This window comes from Scatophagus argus, chromosome 13, assembly GCF_020382885.2.
Source record: "Scatophagus argus isolate fScaArg1 chromosome 13, fScaArg1.pri, whole genome shotgun sequence".
NCBI classification, from domain to species: Eukaryota; Metazoa; Chordata; class Actinopteri; family Scatophagidae; genus Scatophagus; species Scatophagus argus.
In genome coordinates, this window is record NC_058505.1 from 23,232,295 (window position 1) to 23,238,417 (window position 6,123).

A 6,123-nucleotide genomic window follows, 5' to 3' on the forward strand; every position below is an offset into this window, starting at 1 on the left:
GCTAGTAACCACTGAGAAGCACAGTGATTACTATTTGTTTTCCTCCAGTCTACAAGCTAATGTTAACTAGCAAAGATGAAAAGCCAGCAAAACAACCTTTCATCAGTCATTCCTTTAAAAGATTCTTTGTATCTTTGGCATTTGCAAAGAAATATTACAAGCGACCTGTTAAACCTGGCTAGTTTGTGCTGCATAATATCTGCAGCGTATAGCTGAGGCCATTAGAGGACCTCTGCCTGCACAGCACAATGTGGTTTTGTTTGCTCAGTAGAAGATAAATGAAAGAATTTAAAACACACAACTACTTGTATTCATTTGCCCGTATTGCTTAATTCCTGGAAAGTTACAAACTACCATCCAAACAGTACGTAAATCAAATCAAGATTTTGCATGGCATACTGATAATATAACACTCAATAACTTCTTGGAACCTACTGGGAATCATGAGAAAGCGAAATGAGTGTCTCCATCCCTGTAAGCCCAGTAACTCACTGGGACTCCTGCCTGTCTGTGCTGTGGTGCTGAGAGGGGGAAGATGTTACTACAATGTCCTCTTTTCATACCATTACAAGTTATAAATGAGTTTTTCGCCGTTAGAAAATGAACATGTGACATAAGAACATAAAAATTACAGGGAATGAGTGAAAGTTTGCAGCCCTGTGAAATATTCTCAATGTGAAAAATCTACTCATTATAAATAGTATGAAATAATGACATTGCATTCTAAATACATAGACATTAATGTGGACATGGTCCCCTCTTCGAAGTTGTAATAGCTTCCACTCTCCTGGGAAGGCTTCCACAATATTTTGGAGTGTTTCCATAATTTTTGCCCATTCAACACTAGTGTACTTGTAAGGCCAGATACTGATGTTGGATACAAAAAGCCTGGCTCACAATCTCTGCTCAAGTTCATCCCAAAAGTGTTTGATGGGGTTGAGGTCAGGGCTGAGATTGTACTTGGTGATGTGAAGCTTGCACGCAGCTGCTCTGCCTTGCAAACCCACCCCATGCAGCTCCTGACAGTTTTTGCACTGATATTGATGCCTGGAATCGGCAGGGTGTTGACAACACTCATGCACCATGTTGCTCAGCATTCAGTGACCCTGCTCTGTGACTTTACGTGGTCTTCCACTTCGTGGCTGAGTTGATGCTGCTCCTAAACGCTTCCACTTTCCAACAATACCACTTAAAGTTGATTGTGGAATATCTAGCCATAATGAAATTTCACCAACTGACTTATTGCAAATGTTTTTAAACGCAGACTGCATGGCTAGGTGCTTGATTTTATACACCTGTGGCAATATAGTTGCCCTCTCCCACAATAGACTTTTACTGTTCGAGTACAATTCCCTTGTACAAGCAGGGGTTTGTTGAGGTATCACGCCTGATTTGCATTTTGCTTTAACTTCATTGTTATTGATGTTATTGAAATTCAAACATTTGCTAACATGAATTGTTACCTGCATTTGTTAAATGGTGCTAATAGTACTGGCACGCATGGCATACACAATACAAATGCCACACTGCTTCTCAAAGTTCGATACTGAGTAACTTTAGCTGGGAATAACCACACCAGCTACATAGCTGGCTAGCTAACTAGCTAGCTTAACTTTGGAACCTGACAGTAGTGCAGACATAAAAGCACTACACTCTGTTATATACCACAAAGGTAGAAGTCTAACAATAACCAAAAATATCCTGGTGTATAAGCAATGGGTGAAACTGGAGTGGTCAAAAAGCAGTAAAAAAAGAAGAACAAAAGGAGACAAAAGCCAAGAAAATCCAAGTTGCAGATTGCAGGGTGGAGCTAGGTGCAGTGAACAAGTGAAGGAGGTAAAAGTGGACCTGGACAGAGAGGCAAAAAGTCAGTAATCACAGAAATCCAAAAATTTACAAAGAACTGGTTCACAAGAGATCTTTGGCCTGAACATGTTAGCATTGAACCGTAGCCTGCTAATTTTTAAGGATGGACTTGTCAGGTTCGGGCTCACGCAGGACTCAGGCGCAGAGATGGTGTTTGAGGACTGAATTTATTTACCAAGCTCAGCCCTAATAAACCTCACAAAATGTCAGTTAAAGTGAGAAGCGTGTTCTATTTTTTTGATTTCTTTATTTGACTGACTTAAAGAACCACAAACATATATTTCTTTGTGTCCGGTCCTATCCTTTTACGATCTGATCACATATACAAGGAAGTTATTGCGGTTTGCAAAGAGTATAATGTCAGGCGACACCACGAAACGAAGCATGGCTTCTTCAATGTTGCTTATCCACTGTGGTCTGAGGCACGAAAACTTGAAATAAAATTGAAGCACGGTCAGGATCCTAATGCAACAGGCCTTTCACCAATGCAGAGCTTTTCAAAGAGGTCATGATTGCTGTGTTAAAGGAGCAAGCTGATGGCAGCTCTATGGATGCGTTCATTACCTCTGTAAAACATGTACAGACAGAGCCCCTGCCATGGGGGGAAAGCACAGAGGTCTGGTGAGCAGGTTGAAGGAGATCACTCCCAAAATGCAAGGACTACACTACCTCATCCAACAAAGTGTTCTCTGTGCCAGGCTGGGTGGTGAGTTCAAGGAAATCATGGATAAAGTGATGCGAATTATCAATTTCATGAGAGGAACATCAAGCGCCCAGCGCCGGCTTTTCTGTCTGCTTGTGGCTGATTCAGAAGAGGCCACCCACAATGACCTTCTGCTCTATAACGACATGCCCTGGCCGAGCAAGGGAGAATTAAAAATTGAATTAAAAATAGTCCAAAATATTTCTTTTTTGTACATTTCGTTTCAGGAGTATCCGTGACCAACACCTCTGCCACAGCAAGTTAAAGTTAAAGCCACAGAGTGCCCATGTGACCTGTGTGATGTGTCTTATGGACAATTGAATGAGTCTCTTGGAGCTGGCCAGGTGGTGGTAACAGCAGGTTTATTCTGCATCAACAAGGGACAATGAGGAAGGATTGTCATGCGTGGAGGATTACCCATATTCCTTGCAGGCATAGTTTTGCAACAGCAGGTGGCGTGGTTGTCCCATTTATCAGGATTTAACCTGGTCTTATTCAACTACGTTACACCCATGCCACGCAACTTTACCTTCTTAGTTTGAGTGAAATAAAGTCAGCACTGTCACACCGCGGTGAGGTATTGTCTTGTTTGGGGTTTATGTCTTGACATTTCCTGTTTGATTTTGATAAGTAACTCTCCTCTCGTTTCAGGTCACTTGCCCTTCCTCATGTCTTCAGTCTGATTGTCTCCCTTATTACCCGATTGTGTTCACCTGCTCCCCATCACCTCCATGTGTTCATATAGTCTGCGTTCCCCTTGTCTTGTGCCGGTGTGTTTCATCCATGTGTGTTGACCCTAACCTCGCCTTGTCCTCAGCCACAGCCTTGTCTTTCGCCTCGTTTTCCCTCCCTGTTTTTACCTCTGTATCAGAGTGATTTTTCGTTTTTAACTTTCTTAGTTCAGGATTTAGCCATAGTTTAGTGCTTAGAATTTCTCTTGAGTGATTTTTTGTTACGTCATAGATTTATTATAGCCGATAGTTTATCCTCTGTGTTCAGTGTGATTTTTTTGTTTCTTTTAGATTATCCCTGTCTTTAGTTTTTTGCCTATTTTGGAGTGGTCCTTAGTTAGTTAGATTTATTTCTTTTGTAATTTTCTTTGCCATTTGATTTCTTCTCTTCGGAGATTGCTAAATTTCATAGCCATGCGTCTTCGGATTGAGGAGATGCACCTCAGGTAATTTCATAGCTTTCATAGTTTTGTCACTCTGTTAAGAGGAATTTTCTTCCTGACTTTTTTTGAATAAAGTCAGCAGAAATAAACACCTGCTCTGTGTCTTGAGTCCTGCCTGAGGCCGAACCTGACAAGCATTAATTAAAAATGCAAATCCTGCCTCTGGTATTCTCTTCCTTTTGCTTAACATCAAGTGCCTGGTAGGCTCGACAGGAATCGCAGGAAGCGTAATAAAAAAAACGTGCTCGGAAAAAAACCAAAACAAACAAACATGTGATTGGAATCATCTGGCTGGCCAATGAAAATCGTTCACGAGCTAGAAATGGCCGGGGGTTCGGTCATTGCCGACCTGTGCTATAAACTTTAATACCTGTTCTAGCACATAAACACAACAACAAATCTTGTGATAGATTTTGCCATTACAAAAACTGTAGGATTAATTTTATGAAACACAACCACATATTATGCACAAATCATACCAGTAGCTTACTCTTCCCGCAAATGAAACCGACCACCTCTTCATCTTGATACCAGGAAGCTGATGAGCTAATATCAGATTTTTTGTGTTGTACTTGTAACTGCAAACAAACAGGTATTGTTGGTAGAATTTAACCCATTATTATATATTTCGCTTGGTGCATAATATACTGAGGTAACATTTAAAAGATTTGCATGGGTTGTAAATGCAACCTGCTTAAATCCTTTTTTACAGTGTAGTACGAACAGATTTACACTAGTGACGCTTGGCCAGGTGGGACAATAATATTAATTACATTACCTTCAGCAAGCCCCCTCCAGCAGAGAATATGTCTCCCCTGTTAGAGCTCTGTGCTCTAACATCAGTTATTATTTAAAACATCAATTATATTTTTATCCTCCACTTCGACAGGATCAGTCAGGATCTAATATCAATTAATGTTCTGTGTTCTTGTTCACATCTAAAAGGTTGCACATGCAGTCCATGTTTAAACAGTGAAACTGGAGAGAAGCAGCTAAAGGTTCATTCTGTTTCCTCTGGGGAGTTTCCGCCGTTCTGTCATATCTGTTACTAAAGCTTATAGTTTTGGTACTGAATGTCATGGGAATTTCTCAAAAAATGTCACTAGAGTTATATCAAGGCAGGTTTACTTCTTGCAGCAAGGTAACAAGTCAGCACAGCTGTACAGAGTTGTCTGAAATCCAGGCTCAATGCCTGAGTTTTTATAGAAGAAAATCTGAGCTGCTCAGCGTCATTACCCAAAGGCTGCTGGTAGCCTCTGCCTATAAATAAAGTAGAAGGTTACATTGTTTAATCATGATGTGCTTTTCACACTGTGTAACTGATTTTCATCAACATTTCCCTCCTGTTTGTACTTAGGAAAAGAACTAGTAAAATACAAGAAGCATTCTAACCTATAAAAAAAAAGATAAAAAGATAAAACACATAAAGAATAGAAAATCAAGATATATAATAATAATGAAGAAAAAAGATAAAGAAATCTAAATGACCTGTACATCTTCTGGTTTATAAATACTCATCATTTAACCCTTAGATTTTCGTCATTTCAGAATTCACTCAGTCATATTGATCAAGGTCTCTCTGCTTTTAATCTGGCACAAGGAGCACAGTCATCATGTCGTCTTCATGTCTAGGACCTCATCTAACTGTTGAACGATGCACCACTCTTAATCCTTCCACTCTAGTACCCATCGTTATTGATGGGGAACCTCATGACTGGCAGAAATATCTGAAAAAGTACTTCCTCGACCTGACCAAAGGATGCCCTATATGATGAAAGTGACATAACAATGTTTGTAGACAATTAGAATAATTAGATTATAAATAAATAAGAACTCGGCATTGAATTTGAAAACTGTATAACTATGTGCAGGCTATATGCGCACTCTTCTATTTTTGTTTAACATTAGGTGATAGCCAGCTGTAGGCATTGTCACAATGATGCAGCGTCACTGACACAGAGGACTGAACCCCGATGTAAAGTCAAAAATGGGTGGGCAGGCAGGCGAAGGTCCTGACCCCCCCCCCCAAGGGACAGATCCCACATGTCCGTTTTCTGAATCAACCAAACCAGTTCCAAAAGAAAACCCAGCTTGGGACAGGTGGAGGGGGACAAGGGGGGGGGGGACAAACCAAGAAAAGAACAAGTCAATGGATCGGCCGGGGTGCAGGGCATGGGCCCGGCCTGAAACCTCAGGCAGGCGGCCCCAGTTCAACACCCTTGTGGGGCAGGATGCCTCAAGCGGTCTGCCCAAATGCTGGGCCTGGACCCAACATGACGCTTCCGGTGGTCTACCTGAATGCAGGGCCTGGATGATGATCCCTGAGCCGCCGCTGGGACCCTTGCAGGCTCTGTGGCGACCTGGTGAGACGTGGCATCGA